Genomic DNA, 10,986 nt, shown 5'->3' with positions numbered 1-10,986 from the left:
TTGATTTAAAGAACTGTGTGTAGTCAGTGTAAGTACTCAAATTGTTTAGTTAAATATAAATATCAATACTGCAATGTAGAAATACCACAGGTACTGTAAAAGTCCAGAATAAAGAATGTACTTGAGTAAAAGTACAAAAGTATTGGCGTCAAAATGCGAAAGTACCCATGATGCAGAATGTCCCATTTCACAGGTTTCAAATGTATGGTACAGTATTACACCTTTTGAAAATAGAAAATGTACAAGTTCATAACGTGTCAGTGACGATGTGATACGTTGTGAGATTGTAGATTGGCTATTTTCAAATTGCTATAGGGCTGAAGTGGTTAAAGGGTTATTTCACTTGGGAAAAAAAACTTATGGTCATTATCTACTCTACCATTTTAACCATGAGAGATTCATCGAAAACACCCGTCATTTTTTATGGTGACTTATCGATATTGTCCTCCTAATACGTGAGGGGGCCGTGTTTTTCATTTACTTTTTTCATTTATTTATAATATTTTTGTTTGGAAAAGGTGACGGGTGTTTTCGATGAATCTCTCATGGTTAAAATGGAGTTTGAACTTATAATGGGTTTATATAGGAAGGGGGCGGGGCAGCTAAAATGAATATCAAATATCTAAATACTGAATCGAGCAACTTAAAAATTTGGGGTGTTCACATAATCCTGAGTAGACGATGAAATGACCTCTGTTTTGTGAAATATCCCTATCTACATTGTAGTGTAGATTGTAGTGGAGTAAAAAGTACAATATTTGACTCTGAGATGCATAGTTGCGTAGAAGTTGGAAATACTGGTAATGTAAAAAAAAAAAGCCTCCAAATTGTACTAATTACTAAAGTATAAAGTACTGTAGTCGAGTGCATGCACGTAGTTACTTTACTTTACTTAGTTACTCCCAGGCATTTTAACCCAATTTGACCTGAGATCAGATTCTAAAAATGTCTTCTACATCCTGACAGTTTTCTGAAACGGCTATGTTTCTATGTCAGTCGTTCTTCGATTTTTCAAAAATAGCTAAAGCATAACATAATGCTAACACCAAAAGGGGTTCCCGCCCAAAATGGGAAATTGGCTGGACCCTTTTTTACTGCCTTACCTGATGCACTCACTTTTATTGTATTTGTTATGCACTTACCTAATTGTATTTGCTGCCATTACATTACGTACTCTTTGGGTTTTCTGGTGTTTTTTATAACCATGATGTGTTGAGCAATATGTGATATTTTTGTGAACTTGTTTTTCTCTTGGTGTACAGCACTTTGGTCAGCCTTGGCTGTTTTTAAATGTGCTCTATAAATAAAATTGACTTGACTTGACTTACACCAAAGTGTGCATCAACCAGGAGAGTAAAAGCATTGCATTGAATGTGACCTATTGCAATAAAGACGTGTGAATATGGACAAAAGTTGCATTCAAGGCTTTTGAGCCTCTGCTTTGTCTTACTGAAACACCAATTCTGTCTCACAAGTCACATCAATAAAATAGAAGTACTGATTATTATTTACTTCTTTTTTTTTGCGTAAAGCTTGGCTAAGCTTAACAGCTCTGGGTGCTGATAAGGAGACACATCACAGAGGAAATAAATGGTTAACATCAAGCAATGAATATTCCTTTTCATGTTAAACAATCAACCACCTCACAATACAGCAATAATTTTACTTATCAAGTAATGTAATTGCTTTATATCAGTTTATAGACCCCTATCTATGATTCACACGCTTACAATGTCTTAAGTCTATTAGTTGTACTACATTAGGACAATAAAATATCACCTTTGCTATTGTTGCATTATCCCAGCTATCTACACTATCTCTATATACACTGATAAGTAATTCCCAGCAGGAAGACTGCATGAAAGGGCATATTTGAAGAAGCTGAAACCCTGTAGTATAGTAGAGAAGTTATGTAGGACCTCTGTAATTGGGACCTTTGACTTAAGAGATATGGGGAGGATTTACCTTTCCTGCCAAATGAAACCTACTACACTTACAGCTATAGCTGACATTTCATAGATTTGGGGAGGATTTACCTTTCCTGCCAAATGAAACCTACTACACTTACAGGTTACAGCTATAGCTGAAATTTCTGCCAAATGATCAATGCGCAATGATTTATTTATTTATCCTTGCACATTAAGGATACGGTAGGCATTGAAGCAATATTATTCTATTTTACATAACAATATTGCCTGTGTGATGCTCTAATCCTCAACATTTCATAGGAAAGACCCCTCAGTCTCTTTTAGTGTATATTTCATTTTTTTAAAGCCATACAGCAAAGAAATAAAAGGTGTAAAGTACAATACAGTGCTGTTGGAGACAGACAACTGAAGACTAAAACTGAGATGTGCATGGGGGCTTGTGGTGGGTGTTTTTATCGTTTTTTTAAGGTGTTTTTTATTGTTTTAGGAGTTCTTTCCTGTGTGACTGCAGATTTCCAACCATAAGCCTCGACCTTTGGCAGCTGTAGCATCCTCCACAAACAATCATCAACACATCACAGCCGCACAGTAAAATCCTCAGTATCAATTTAAGCCCTTTCATTGACAATGAAGGGACAATTTGCGTCATCTTGTCCCCACACGTCTCATATTTGCCGTCGACAATGAAAGGAGAAATTAGTCAAATGTCCGCCAAATAAATTTGTGGCAACAGGCATTCTGATTGGCCAGTATGAGATGATGCATGATGATGTACAATGATAAGAGCACCCCTCACTTCACACAGGTGTGATTTATTTATAATATACAAACTAATAAGACTTTTTGGAGCTCTAAGGTCTAAGGTTTACCATTGAGCTAATAGATCCTGCCTGCTTGCTCAAGGGATACATTGAATCTTGACCATACAGATTGGACAAAATTACATTATATTAATTTTAATTAATTTTATATTAATTAAGTTATACTGTAGTGCTGCTTTAAACCTTTTTAAACCTTTCTTTAAATTAGCCCTTTCCTATAGCTATAGGATGTATTATTTAGCATTTTAATTATGGATATTAAACAATAAATAGTAGGCTATTCATTTATTTAATTTTTTTACTGTAAGATCTGGAAATTAGATATTTACTTGTCGTCCTGAGGCACAAATGGGTCCCGGCCCAGCGTTTGGGAAACGGTGATGTAGATCAGGGGTGGGCAACTGGCAGCCCAAGGGCCACATGCGGCCCCCACCTTCACTTAATGCGGCCCACATGTTGATATCAGAATGCTACAGTATTGATTTCAGCTGTTACAATTCCAAACCCACTTTAATTACTTCATGACTAGCATTAACTACTTTTTATATATGTGATGTATGCCATGCTTGTGTTATTGCTTAATGTAAATCGCTCTGGATTAAGAGCGTCTGCTAAATGCCTAAATTGTAAATTGTATTAAATGACCAGTACTTAATGACTAGTATTAAAATGTTATTATCTTTTTGTGTCCAATAGTTATGTTAACAGTTCATAAAGTTATAACTAAATGCTTTTGAAATTCAATAAAAAGGTTACTTTTCAGGATTCCAATTAAAAAAAATAGCAAAAAAATATTCAGGTTTTCAATTCAAATATAGCAAAAATAGCTGATCTACAAGCTCAAGATGCGTCGCATTGCGACGCGTTTTGAGCTTGTAGAATTGCTATTTTTGCTACGACAGTAATTATGCACTGTGGCCCTCTGGAATGAGTGGAAATATATTGGCCCTCGCCATCGTCAAAGTTGCCCAACCCTGATCTAGACGGTGAACGTGACATTATCAGATGGTGAGGTCATTGAACTAGACGGTGAACGTGACATTATCAGATGGTGACGTCATTGAACTAAAACAGGGGTCAAAAAAGCAAGTCTCTTTTCCTGTCTTATCTCTCCCGGTCTTATCTCCATGTCAACTGTAAAACTGGGTGTTAACCCATTTTGACCTGAGATCAGATTCTAAAAATGTCTTCTACATCCTGACAGTTTTCTGAAAAAGCTATGTTTCTATGTCAGTGGTTCTTCGATTTTTCAAAAATAGCAGACCTACAAGCTCGTAGCGCGCCACTCGGTGGCGCGCTATGAGCTTGTAGATCTGCTATTTTTCAATAGCTAAAGCATAACATAATGCTAACACCGAAAATAGGTAAATTGCTGTCTCTTTCAAATTTCAAAGACAAGCGGCCCCAACATTTTGGCTCAAGAAAGGATCAACCTTTTTTTGAGGGGCGCCCCTCCTATATATACAGGTTTAATGTTTGTGTTTGGTTCAATGTTTGTTTTAAAAACGCCATTGACAATGAAGGGAAAATTTCCGTCATATTGTCCCTCATTACGTCATATTGTCTCTTTATTGTTAATGGCATTTAATGTTTGTGTTTGCACCGTTTGTTTTACATCACCATTACATCACCTAATCAACATGAGTTAGAATTAATATATTAGCGCCCCTCACTTCACACGGGTGTGATTTTTTATATATATATAATTTCTTATCCCACGATTTTGCGACCCATTTTTTCACCCAGTGTCAATTATCTAATGTAATCCTGGGCGCTACACTTCCTCTGCCAACCTGGGGGGGCAGCGGACTGACCTCATGCTTCCTTCTACGCATGATGAGTCCAAGCTGCTTCTTTTCACCTGACAGGGGTGAGTTTCCCTGGGCGGACGTAGCACGTGGAAGGAACACGTTATTCCGACCAGTTCCTTTCCCCTCCATCAGGCGCCCCGGCTGGCCAGAGGGAGGTACAATTTAGAGACCAGGATTACTGCATGTTTTTTTGTGAGGGTATACCCAGAGTAATGTAGTAAGAGAGTGGTGACACGCTTTGATCTCGCCGCAAAGCGGGTACCTATGGGCGATAGTTCCAAACATTGCTCCTATGGCTGGAACTATTCCATTGAGATAGAATGAGCACTTCCGCATTCCATTGTTACAATGAGAGTCAACGGGAGTGTCATTACTCTCTTTTATACTACTCTGGGTATACCTACCCTAGGGGACACAGGGAGAACATGCACTCCACACAGAAAGGCCCTTTCACCAACCCCCGCCTTGGGTATGGGCACTGATGACGCGGAGGAGAGAACACGCCCCCAGCGAGAATCGAACCCAGGACTATAGCTGTGAGGCAACAGCACTACCGACTGTGCCACCGTGCCCCTGATCCTTCACCGACGTGCCGTAACACAATACTGTATGCTCGCCCAGCTGGTTCACCGACGTGCCGTAACACAATACTGTATGCTTCACCGACGTGCTGTAACACAATACTGTCTGCTCGCCCAGCTGGTTCCTCACCCTATTCCCTGATCCTTCACCGACGTGCCGTAACACAATACTGTATGCTCGCCCAGCTGGTTCCTCACCCTATTCCCAGGCTTCACTATACTGTACATGCAGCCAGAATGGATGATAATGTTCCATTTTTACTGCCTTTATCTAAACAGAATTGCTTTTTATAAATCATGTAGCCTATAATGCCTAATTTACCGTATGTTCTGACGTATTTATTGTTTAGTAGGAGATCCATATTAGCTTTTGCAAAAAAAAGTTACGTCATGAGCCGAAAATAGCTGATTTACAAGCTCTCAACTTGTCGCATATCTGTGACCGTCATACGACAAAGCATACGGCTATAGGGGAAGGGGAAAGTCTGCGTAAGGTCTGTGTAACAAACATTTAGCTGAGAAAACACGCCCTCCATTTAGAAACCTATACTTGTAGCCTATAAATAACGTTACCATACTTGAGTTTCTGGCAGAGAAGAAAAGGAAGAAGGATTACTTACTACCACATGACTTTTTGAGTTCACGGTCAAGTTTGTTAATAGTTGACCATGAACTAGTTGTGTTTTACAAGTAAGACGCGCGAACGCAGCTCGTAAATTGCAATAACAATTAGAATAAATTACGTACTTTAAGGTTTTTTTTAAGTTACGTTTTTTTTAAAGTTCTTTTTTTAGTGTGTGTGTGTGTGTATGTATGTGTGCGTGCGTGTTTTTTGTTTTGTTTTTTTTGTAAGTTTTCTTTAAGACAGACACACACACAGACAGACAGACAGACAGACAGTTTATGCCATCTTCTATAGTTAGTGCTCACTGCGTTCGCAACAACAGCATTTGTGATGTCATCATTGTACATCTGCTATACTCACGTGTAAGGAAAGATGTAAAAAAAGACAAAGAAGAAAACGTGTAAGAAGGAAAATTATGATAAGAAAATACTCAGCGGTCCAGGCACCTTGGCTGGTAATCCAGTCTGGCAGTGTGCCGCGGGTTCGACTCCCGATCCCGACGGCCTTTACTGCATGTCATCCCCCCCATCTCTCTCCCCATTTCCTGTCAGCCTACTGTCTGTCCCTCTATAAAACAAATAATAAAATAAAGGCGAAAGCCACAAAAAAAAATTATAAAAAAAAGAAAATACTAAATCCATTCTCTTAAAAATCCATACAATCACAACGAAGTCCCCCAGTCCTGTTAAGAAATGCAGTCATGTGCTCCGATATGTGGCCCAATAAACTGTTAGCTATACTTCTCCACACAGCAGATCCACAATGGACTAATTCAGGGCATAAAATGGTCAACACTGAGAGCAGGAACCAGCAACAATAACAGTAATGTTACAGTTACACAATAAGTAGTCAAACTAGAAAGAGTGCCATTCTAGTACCAAGCCAAGCGTGTGTTAAGGGATTTCTAGACTATTCGGTGCTATGCTAAGATTCATAGTATACATTGTGTATCATGTATTTGAGTAAATACTCAAATACTCTAATCATCATATCATAGATCATCACTGTCTCGCTTGAAGTGCAACATGATTTGACGTTGATGAATGCAACATGATTCAACGTTGCATTCAACTGTGATTCAAATGGACATAAGGTCTGCAACATGAATTTTGATGATGGAGGCAGGATGAGAGACTTTGTGAGTGTCTGTCTGCTTGATAGGGATGGTATGTAAGCGCCCAGGAAGTACATATGTTTTTCCTGCTTCCTCCGCCTGCTCTTGCGCATGGCCGCATGCTAGATTAAACCTAGGATGTTGTAACTTGTACTTGGTGCTGAATAAATAGTGAACATGCAGACTGGTCTGTCATCATTGCTCATCTTGGCCTTGCTCACGGGAGATTCCATCAAAAGTGCCATTCTAAATAAAGCTACCTGAAAGACACTTCCTTATATTACGTAAGTGCTGGCGTCATTGTGCTTTCACACAATAAGTAGTGTGAAAACATGTCATATTGCATCGTTATTTACATATAATCGTTATTTACATATAAAGGTTAACCCATTTTGGGTTAACCTTTATACCCATTTTGAAAAATCGAAGAACGACTGACATAGAAACATAGCTTTTTCAGAAAACTGTCAGGATGTAGAAGACATTTTTAGAATCTGACCTCAGGTCAAAATGGGTTAAGAGCGGTCTAACCTAATGCTTATATGTAACTGACTACACACTTGACCACTGAAGGCTGTACTCGTGTGATTTCTTTCTAAGACCCTGTGACTTGAGGACATTCATACTTGCCTTGCCTGGGCTTCTGTTATAAAACCTGAATAAAAAGTAAAAATTTGAAAAGAAGAAGAATAGCCTTGCACTGTTATAGGATGTATTTTGCATTTTAATTATGGATATGAATTATTAAACAATAAAATACAAAATTGTCAACGGTCATTGGTCTTGTTTAGCAGAGCGGTAAATGTCTCTTGGCACTGGCAGTAGGACTCAATAACGGTATGGTTGGTGTTTAAGTGGTTAAGAGTGAGTGGTCTGCTGGAGGGTGGAATTACAGCAATAATCAGGCAAGTCATGATCAGGATTTGCTCCAGAACGATCAACTGGGTCTACTTGGATTCAATTTGGACCATCAAGTTGAGGGGGTCAAAGAAAGCTGATTGGCCACCGATCCTCTCCCTTTCATAGCCACAGCAAAAGCGGCTAAAGTAGCTTTCTTCTGAATGAGCGCCCCACTGAGAGACGTGCTTGGCCTCCAGTCTAAAGTAGCTTTCTTCTGAATGAGCGCCCCACTGAGAGACGTGCTTGGCCTCCAGTCTAAAGTAGCTTTCTTCTGAATGAGCGCCCCACTGAGAGACGTGCTTGGCCTCCAGTCTAAAGTAGCTTTCTTCTGAATGAGCGCCCCACTGAGAGACGTGCTTGGCCTCCAGTCTAAAGTAGCTTTCTTCTGAATGAGCACCCCACTGAGAGACGTGCTTGGCCTCCAGTCTAAAGTAGCTTTCTTCTGAATGAGCGCCCCACTGTGAGACGTGCTTGGCCTCCAGTCTAAAGTAGCTTTCTTCTGAATGAGCGCCCCACTGAGAGACGTGCTTGGCCTCCAGTCTAAAGTAGCTTTCTTCTGAATGAGCGCCCCACTGAGAGACGTGCTTGGCCTCCAGTCTAAAGTAGCTTTCTTCTGAATGAGCGCCCCACTGAGAGACGTGCTTGGCCTCCAGTCTAAAGTAGCTTTCTTCTGAATGAGCGCCCCACTGAGAGACGTGCTTGGCCTCCAGTCTAAAGTAGCTTTCTTCTGAATGAGCGCCCCACTGAGAGACGTGCTTGGCCTCCAGTCTAAAGTAGCTTTCTTCTGAATGAGCGCCCCACTGTGAGACGTGCTTGGCCTCCAGTCTAAAGTAGCTTTCTTCTGAATGAGCGCCCCACTGAGAGACGTGCTTGGCCTCCAGTCTAAAGTAGCTTTCTTCTGAATGAGCACCCCACTGAGAGACGTGCTTGGCCTCCAGTCTAAAGTAGCTTTCTTCTGAATGAGCGCCCCACTGAGAGACGTGCTTGGCCTCCAGTTGATTGACAGAGGACTGTAGAGCAGGGTGCACAGCACCACCCTCTGGACATGGCTGAACACAACACTCATCTTATAACATCCAGCATACATTTCACCTCCATAAAGCACAGGACAAGCTGTTTCTGTGCCTCTTGTGCTCTTCCACAGAGGATGGATGGGTGCAGCAAGTCTTTTGCAAGTAGCGTGTCAGCAAGACTACTGTAAAGCAAAAAATATGTTCCCTGGCTGTCACTGCCTATTTATTTCATTTTCCAATTTTCATACATTTTAATTTCGTGTATTTGGATTTAATGTATTTTACAAAAAGTTAAAGATGTATTAGTGTGGTTACAGTAGGCAACCAGACTTGCCCGACTAATTGCCCGACTCTATTCCAGATACTTTTTTTGAAGGACGCTATAGCCCCTCCTATATGCCTAGCTTTGTGTGTCTGACTGTGTGTACCCCATTCCCCATAGCGATGATTTGATTGGCCGAGGACATAAAAAGTGAAGATAGACAGAAAAGTGAGGACGCCAAAAGTGATTGGCCGGAATGTGATGATGTATGACGATAAGAGCGCCCCTCACTTCACACAAGTGTGATTATTGAGTTCTTGATTCCTATATCCATTAGTCCATTAGTGTAGATTTTCGTCTTACACAAACATTAAATTCCCATTGACACTGGATGGAGAATTTACATTATGATGATCATACCGTACTTAGCGAGCTGCTCGAGGGAAATTGCAACCACACTTGAAATTCCCCAGAATTGCACTTTCATTGTCATACAAAAACAACAATGTGACCACGTTGGAGTGGTGGCTAGTGGGGTCCCTCATAACTCCAAGAAACAACGTATGTTGTACCTCATGGTCTCAGTCAGACAGACCGTACGGCAGCCTTGGGTTTGGACACTTTCACGGTGGCCTCTGCGGCCTTCATCGCCTCGGCTTTGACGTGGGGCTTCATGGCTGCGCGCACTGCACTGGCACAGATGTTAGAGAATCGGATGTAGCTCAGGCCGGCTCGTCTCCAGTAGGCAACCATCTCTCCTGTATTGTAGCTTTGAGGACAGTGCGAGTTTGTACAACACCACCTTACATATAGGAAAACAGACCTGGACTGATCTCACACACAATACAACACACAGTTGCCTAACAACACCGATTTGTGCAGCCGTGTCCTGAATTTGGCGTACTAGACCGGTGCCCGGCTTGCTATGCAATAGCGTACATGTGTCAGAGTACCCGTTTCACCCATCTGTCTGTGTCCCTTTTATGCCCATATATGGAGATTTCTGTATCTGTCTCTCTGTGTCCCTTTATATGGAGTTCTGTGTCAGGCATGCCCAAATATGGAGTGTAGTGATGTCAGAAAAGGGCAGCTCCATATATGGAGCCTGGGCAGCGTTAAATTAACACCAAATTAAATATACAGATTATTTGGCTCAACATTTCTTAATAGTCCCTTGAATATCATTTAAATTGTAGCTCATGCACACACACACACACACACACACACACACACACACACACACAAATGGTAAAATGGTAAATGGTGCATTTATATAGCGCCTTTATACAAGGCGCTTTACATAGATTGTGCATTACATTCACCCATTCACACACACAGTCATACACCGATGGCAGCGGAAACCATGCGGCACCAACTAGCGCATCGGGAGCAATTAGGGGTTCAGTGTCTTGCTCAAGGACACTTTGACAGTAACTCTGGGGGAGCCCGGGTTCGAACTGGCAACCTTACGGTTACCATCCGGCACTCTAACCCTGAGCCACCGCCGCACACACACACACACACACACACACACACACACACACACACACACACACACACACACACACACACACACACACACACGGCTAAGTGGCTATAACAATCCTATCCATGGTCCCAGCCTTTCAAATATCTTTCAAGTAGCCTCGGTACCCAGGCTTTTATTTTCGTTCGAGCTTAATTGCTTGACAGTGACTCACCCGCATGGTGGAAAGCCTGGTGAGGCGAGGTTACCCGCCTGGTCACTGCAGCAAACTCTTGAAGAGCCGAATCAGCCGATTGTTTGGTATAGAGTTGATCACAACAGAAACTGCCAAGAGAGTATGCAATTTGCAGACCATGCACATTTTTCTCTTCGCAGATGAGTGAGGCTTTCAACCGGGAGTCGGGACACACGTCCCCTCATTTAAGTGGCAAAACAAAACAGCAAC

This window comes from Electrona antarctica, assembly GCF_951216825.1.
Source record: "Electrona antarctica genome assembly, chromosome: 5".
Lineage (NCBI taxonomy): Eukaryota > Metazoa > Chordata > Actinopteri > Myctophiformes > Myctophidae > Electrona > Electrona antarctica.
The sequence above is the reverse complement of the archived record's forward strand: the minus strand, read 5'-3'. Positions refer to the sequence as shown.